Source organism: Arachis ipaensis, chromosome B5 (assembly GCF_059453495.1).
Source record: "Arachis ipaensis isolate K30076 ecotype BB chromosome B5, ASM5945349v1, whole genome shotgun sequence".
Taxonomy (NCBI): Eukaryota; Viridiplantae; Streptophyta; class Magnoliopsida; order Fabales; family Fabaceae; genus Arachis; species Arachis ipaensis.
Genome location: NC_142440.1, coordinates 96,058,696 through 96,064,008, shown reverse-complemented (window position 1 = coordinate 96,064,008; position 5,313 = coordinate 96,058,696). Strand labels below are relative to the sequence as shown.

Here is a 5,313-nt window from a genome sequence, read left to right as displayed (position 1 = left end):
TTTTCCTTTGTTCCATCCTGTGGAATGTTTCACTCCATTGTTGTCCTTGACTCAGTTGCTGATCCATCATTTGCTTTTGCCAATCCCCTTGTTGAGTCATCCATCTTGAGAGTGACTCCTCTTGCTACCCCATCATCTATAGTTGAAGTTCTCTCTGTGCTCCTTGGCTTTCCAAATATTGTCGAGATAGTCCACCAATGGCCTCCTGCAATTGGTGCATATCCAAGGTGGCTGGTGCTTGCCCTTCTACGGCTTGTCCTTCTACTACTTGAGGGGCTGCCCTCTTCATTTGCTTCCGTTGAGGCAGGGGGGATGCAGTGGCATGCATTCGTTGAACGGTTATTGGAATACCCTCTTTTATCCACACGGGGTCCTCATCTTTAAACACCACCCCAGCTTTCTTGCACAGTCGGTAGATAGTGCTCGGGTAACCTAACGTTCCCCTTGAGTCGCTTTTCTCTGCCATTTTTCTAATCCCTTCTGCTATGAGTTCATGAACCTTGATCTCTCCGGCTTTGAGTATACAGTGCACCAGTGTGGCTCTCTTCAGATTCACCTCTGAGTTGTTTGCTGCTGGGAGGATGAACCTCCTTACAATTTCGAACCACCCTTTTGCTTCCGGGGTGAGATCTGCTCTTTTGATGAACCTTGGTCTCCTATCTGCATATCTTTCCCAGTCAGCTCCTGGTACACAAATGTCTTGCACAATCTGGTCATGATTAGGGTTGTTGTCCATTCTTGAATGATAACTCTCTTCTTCAAACGGTATGGACCGTAGCTTTAATGCCCTCATGACACTCGTGAGACCAAAATCCACAATCTTTCCTCTCACAAAGCTTGTATATGACTCATCTGCCTTATCATATCGGACCGCATTTGCATAAAACTCTCTTATAAGATTTGCATTCACCCTAATGACCGAATCAGTAAGGAGCTCCCATCTTCTCTTTTCTACATTCTTTGTGATTTCGGGACACTCATTTTTCCTAACTTGAAATCCCAGCTCATAAATGATCTCCTTATCCACCATCCATCCATATTGCAATGCATGGTGCAAGCTTCTAAATCTCTTTTCTTCATACGGGTGTTGCTCTATAGGTTCCTTTCCCTTCCTTCTTTTAGAGCTCGAAGATGCCATGAATGAAGGTTAATGCGTGAAGTTAGCAGGGGTGTGGAGGCTTTTGGTGTTTAGGGTTTAGTGCAATGAAGGGAGTGAAGGGGAACCCGAAATGGAGAAGTGTGAAGAGTGGGGTACGGAACAGGGATCACTTATATAGAGAGGTTGTGAGTGAATGGAGGGTGTGGATTGATGGAGTGGTTGTTTGATGGACGGTTGGGGTTGCGCATGTAGAAAGGACAAGGATCATCACTTTATGATGGAGATTGCTCGGTATCCAATGGTCCCATTTTTTTCAATGTTGCATGGCAACATTTTCCAATGACTTCCCTTTTTAGAACAAGTGTATAGTTCTTCCTTTTGTGGTGTCCGAACCTTCTTCCTTTAATTGTCCAATCTATCTCCTTCAATGCTCCTTTCCTTTTCCCTATAAAAATAAAATAAGAAAAATCAATATCATAAAAAGTTTTTAAACTTTTCGGCTAGAATGATAAAGAGAAGAAAAGATTTTGTTTATTCATGAACTCCAACTAACTAACTAACTGTGTATCCTTATATGCACATTGGTGGCACCATGGGGTGACACCAAACTTAGTTTGGAGTACTGTGATGAAAAGTTCTGTTCAAAGCTCCAAGACTAGCATGCTCTCAGTTACATTCATGCTTTCTTGGCATGCTTTGAACACCAAACTTGTTCTTCACTATACACTGCAATATAAGGACTTCACCAAGTTTGGGTTGGAATTCATGAATATTGACTTATTCACTAGTAAAAGCTAATAAAACATGGGTTGCCTCCCATGAAACGCTTCTTTAGCGTCACTAGCTTGACATTTCTCCTTCATCAAGGAGGCTGATAATGCTTCAAGTCCTCCCCTCTTGCCTTGGACTTATATCCATTGGTTGTATCAATGATCTCTACATGTTCCAAGGAGAGAACTCTGTTGATAGTGAAGACCTTAGGTAACTGAGATGGTACAGTGGGGAGATTAGGGGGGATATCTGGGAAGTAAGCTGAGATCACTTTATCTCCTGGAGAGAAGTCTTCCGTAGGGATCTTCTTTGTCCCTTTTGATGCTGCCTTGCTCTTGGCGACTTCTTCTTCTAAGGGAATTTTGTTGTTGTCTTCACATGCCTCTGGTGGTTTAGGTTCCTCCAGCTTCTCCTTGAGTTGTGACAATTGCTTATTTCCTTGTTCATCAACCAAGGGCTTTCCCAGATGGGCTGGTTGTGCTTCAGTGCTTGCTTCCTCTGTCAGCATCTCATTATGATCTTTGCTTAGTTCTTTGTTTTCTTGGTCTGCTTCTTGCGAGAGTTTGAAGACATTGAAGCTGAGTCGTTCATCATGGATCCTCAAAATTAGCTCCCCTTGCTCCACATCTATGAGTGCTCTGGCTGTAGCTAGGAATGGTCTTCCCAATATGATTGGGTGAGCGTGACTTTCTTCCATGTCCAGGATGACAAAGTCTATTGGGAGGAAGTATTTCCCAACCTTTAACAACACATTTTCCACCACCCCTATTGCTTGTTTTTGAGTTTTGTCAGCTAGCCTGATGACTACATCTGTGGGCAATATCTCATTGATCTGCAGCCTCTTCACCAGGGATAAGGGCATTAAGTTGATGCTTGCTCCCAAATCGTAGAGTGCTCTATCAAACATTGTTTCGCCTATGGCACAGGGGACATGAAAACTCTCTGGATCTTTTCTTTTCGTAGGCAACTGCGGTTGAATGAGGGAACTGCACTCCTTGTTCATCACTATAGTTTGGCCTCCCTTGAGTGAGCTTTTCCTGGGAAGCAGCTCCTTCATATACTTGATGTATACAAGCATTTGTTGAATAGTCTTGATGAATAGTATGTTGACATGTAGAGATGCAAACAAATCTAGAAACCTTGAGTATATTCTCTTCTCCACAGCACCATTGAGCAGTTGGAGAAAAGGTGCATAGAGTCTCAGCAGCTCCTGTTTTGAGATTTCTGGTTCTTGGTAATCTTTTTCCCCCTCCTCTACTGAGGTATCTTCAGGTTGTTCTGACAGCTTGCTTGGCTTGTCCTCTGTCTCCTTATCACTTATAGTGACCATCTTGCAATCTTCCCATCTTACTTTCTTTGTTTCACCTCTCGGATTCTTCTCTGTGTCACTTGGGAATCCATCTGTGGGTTTGGGAATTTGCTCAGAGAGATACCCCACTTGAGATTCCATCCTCTTGATTGTGTCTCCCTGGTTCTTGAAACTGGCTCGCACTTCCTCCTTGAACACCTTGTTGTCTTGAATCTCCTTGCTTATGCCTTCAAGTAGATTATCAATCCTTGAGATTCTTTCATCAAATGATGATAGGTCAGGCTGAGGAGAGTTATTCTGGCCTTGATATGAATGTAGAGAGGTGTTGTTATGGGGGTGTTGATATGGTCTAGATGTGAAGTGTTGGGTGGCTGCATTGTTTGGATTTGGGCGTCTTTGATCAAGGCTTTGTTCTTGTTGATTTCCCCACCCAAAGTTTGGGTGATTCCTCCATCTAGGGTTGTAGGTCTTGGAGTATGGATCATGGTTTTGCCTAGGTGAATTCCCAATGTAGTTGGCTTGCTCCTCACTACCCTCTGCTTCTTCATTCACTCCTTCTTAGGTTGTTGATGAAGTGGAGATTGCTGCTACTTGGTTCCTCTCCATCTTCTTGGTGAGGTCAGCCAGCTGCTGGGTAATGAGCTTGTTTTGGGCCAGCAGAGCATCTACATTGTTTAGCTCCATTACTCCTCTTGTGTTCCCTCTTTCAGAAGCATAGAAGTAGTCATTCTCTGCTACAGTTTCAATGACATCTATGGCCTCCTCAATGGTCTTCTTCTTGTTCAAAGATCCTCCGGATGAATGGTCTACGGCCTTCTTTGACTCATAAGAGAGCCCTTCATAGAAAATGTGCAGCTGCACCCATTCATTGAACATATCTGGTGGGCACCTCCTTGTTAGGTCTTTAAACCTCTCCCATGCTTCATATAGAGTCTCACCATCTTGTTGCCTGAAAGTTTGGACCTCATCTCTCAGCCTATTGATTCGTTGAGGAGGGTAAAATCTTGCTAAGAATTTGTTCATCACATCTTCCCAAGTTGTCAAGCTCTCCCTTGGGAAAGACTCTAGCCACTTGGCTGCCTTATCCTTGAGTGAGAATGGAAAAAATAGCAGTCTATAGGCGTCAAGAAGAACACCATTAGACTTCACTGTCACATATTCTCAAGAAGGTGGTTAGATGTTGATTGGGGTCCTCTTGGACACTTCCTCCAAACGAACAGTGGTTCTGAACAAGGGTGATGAGCTGTGGTTTTAGTTCAAAATTGTTGGCATGGATGGTTGGCTTTTGAATGCTACTTCCACAGTTTCCTAGGTTTGGATTGATGTAAGAGCCTAAAACTCTTCTATCATCCCCAGCATGATTTGCTCGACCTCTTCTGCCCTGGTTGTGATTCTCTTCTTCGTGATGGTTTTCCATATTTTCTTCCATGTTTGGTTCAAAGTATTCCTCAAAGTGTTCCTCCTCTTCTTCAGCACCAACTACACGTTTTTCTCTTGCCTCCCTCCTTAGTCTAAGGAAGGTTCTCTTAGGTTCAGAATCAAAGGAAGTTGAAGCCCTGCTTCTTCTCCCTGTCATACAACCAACAAGTACAAGCAAAGAGAATAGGTGCAGAAAGTATATCTGTCAGAATTACTGTTAGTGTGAGTGATGCAATATATCAAACAGTTAGTGGGTTAGTGAGATGAATGGTAAATAACAAAGAAAAAGTAGGGGGAAGGGAAGAAATTAACTAAAACAGGAAGTAAATGACTCAAATAAAAAATTAAATCAAACAAAAATAAAATGCTCAATCTAGTTGTCCTCCAATCTAATCATTGTTGATGCACAATCAATCCCCGGCAACGGCGCCATAAACTTGATGCACGGAAAACTTGTCTCATAACAAATTTCCTTCGGCAAGTGTACCGAATTTGTCGTCAAGTAAAAACTCACAATAGAGTGAAGTCGAATCCCACAAAGATTGATTGATCAAGCAACTTTAATTAGAGGAATGTTCTAGTTGAGCGAATCAGAATTTGAGTTGAGAATTGTAGAAAATAAAATGGCGGGAAAGTAAATGGCAGAAAAAGTAAACGCTAAAATTAAAGAACTGAAAGTAAATGACTGAAAGTAAATTGCAGAATTGTAAATGGG

General features: G+C 42.6%; 1 non-coding gene across 1 annotated transcript; it reads left to right on the top strand.

The window, feature by feature from the left end:
* The first annotated feature begins 4,050 nt into the window (after positions 1–4,050).
* LOC148565064 (small nucleolar RNA R71) lies at positions 4,051–4,157 on the top strand. The gene has a single exon (XR_015883922.1). It is a non-coding gene; the product is annotated as a small nucleolar RNA R71 (small nucleolar RNA).
* Positions 4,158–5,313: the final 1,156 nt, after the last annotated feature.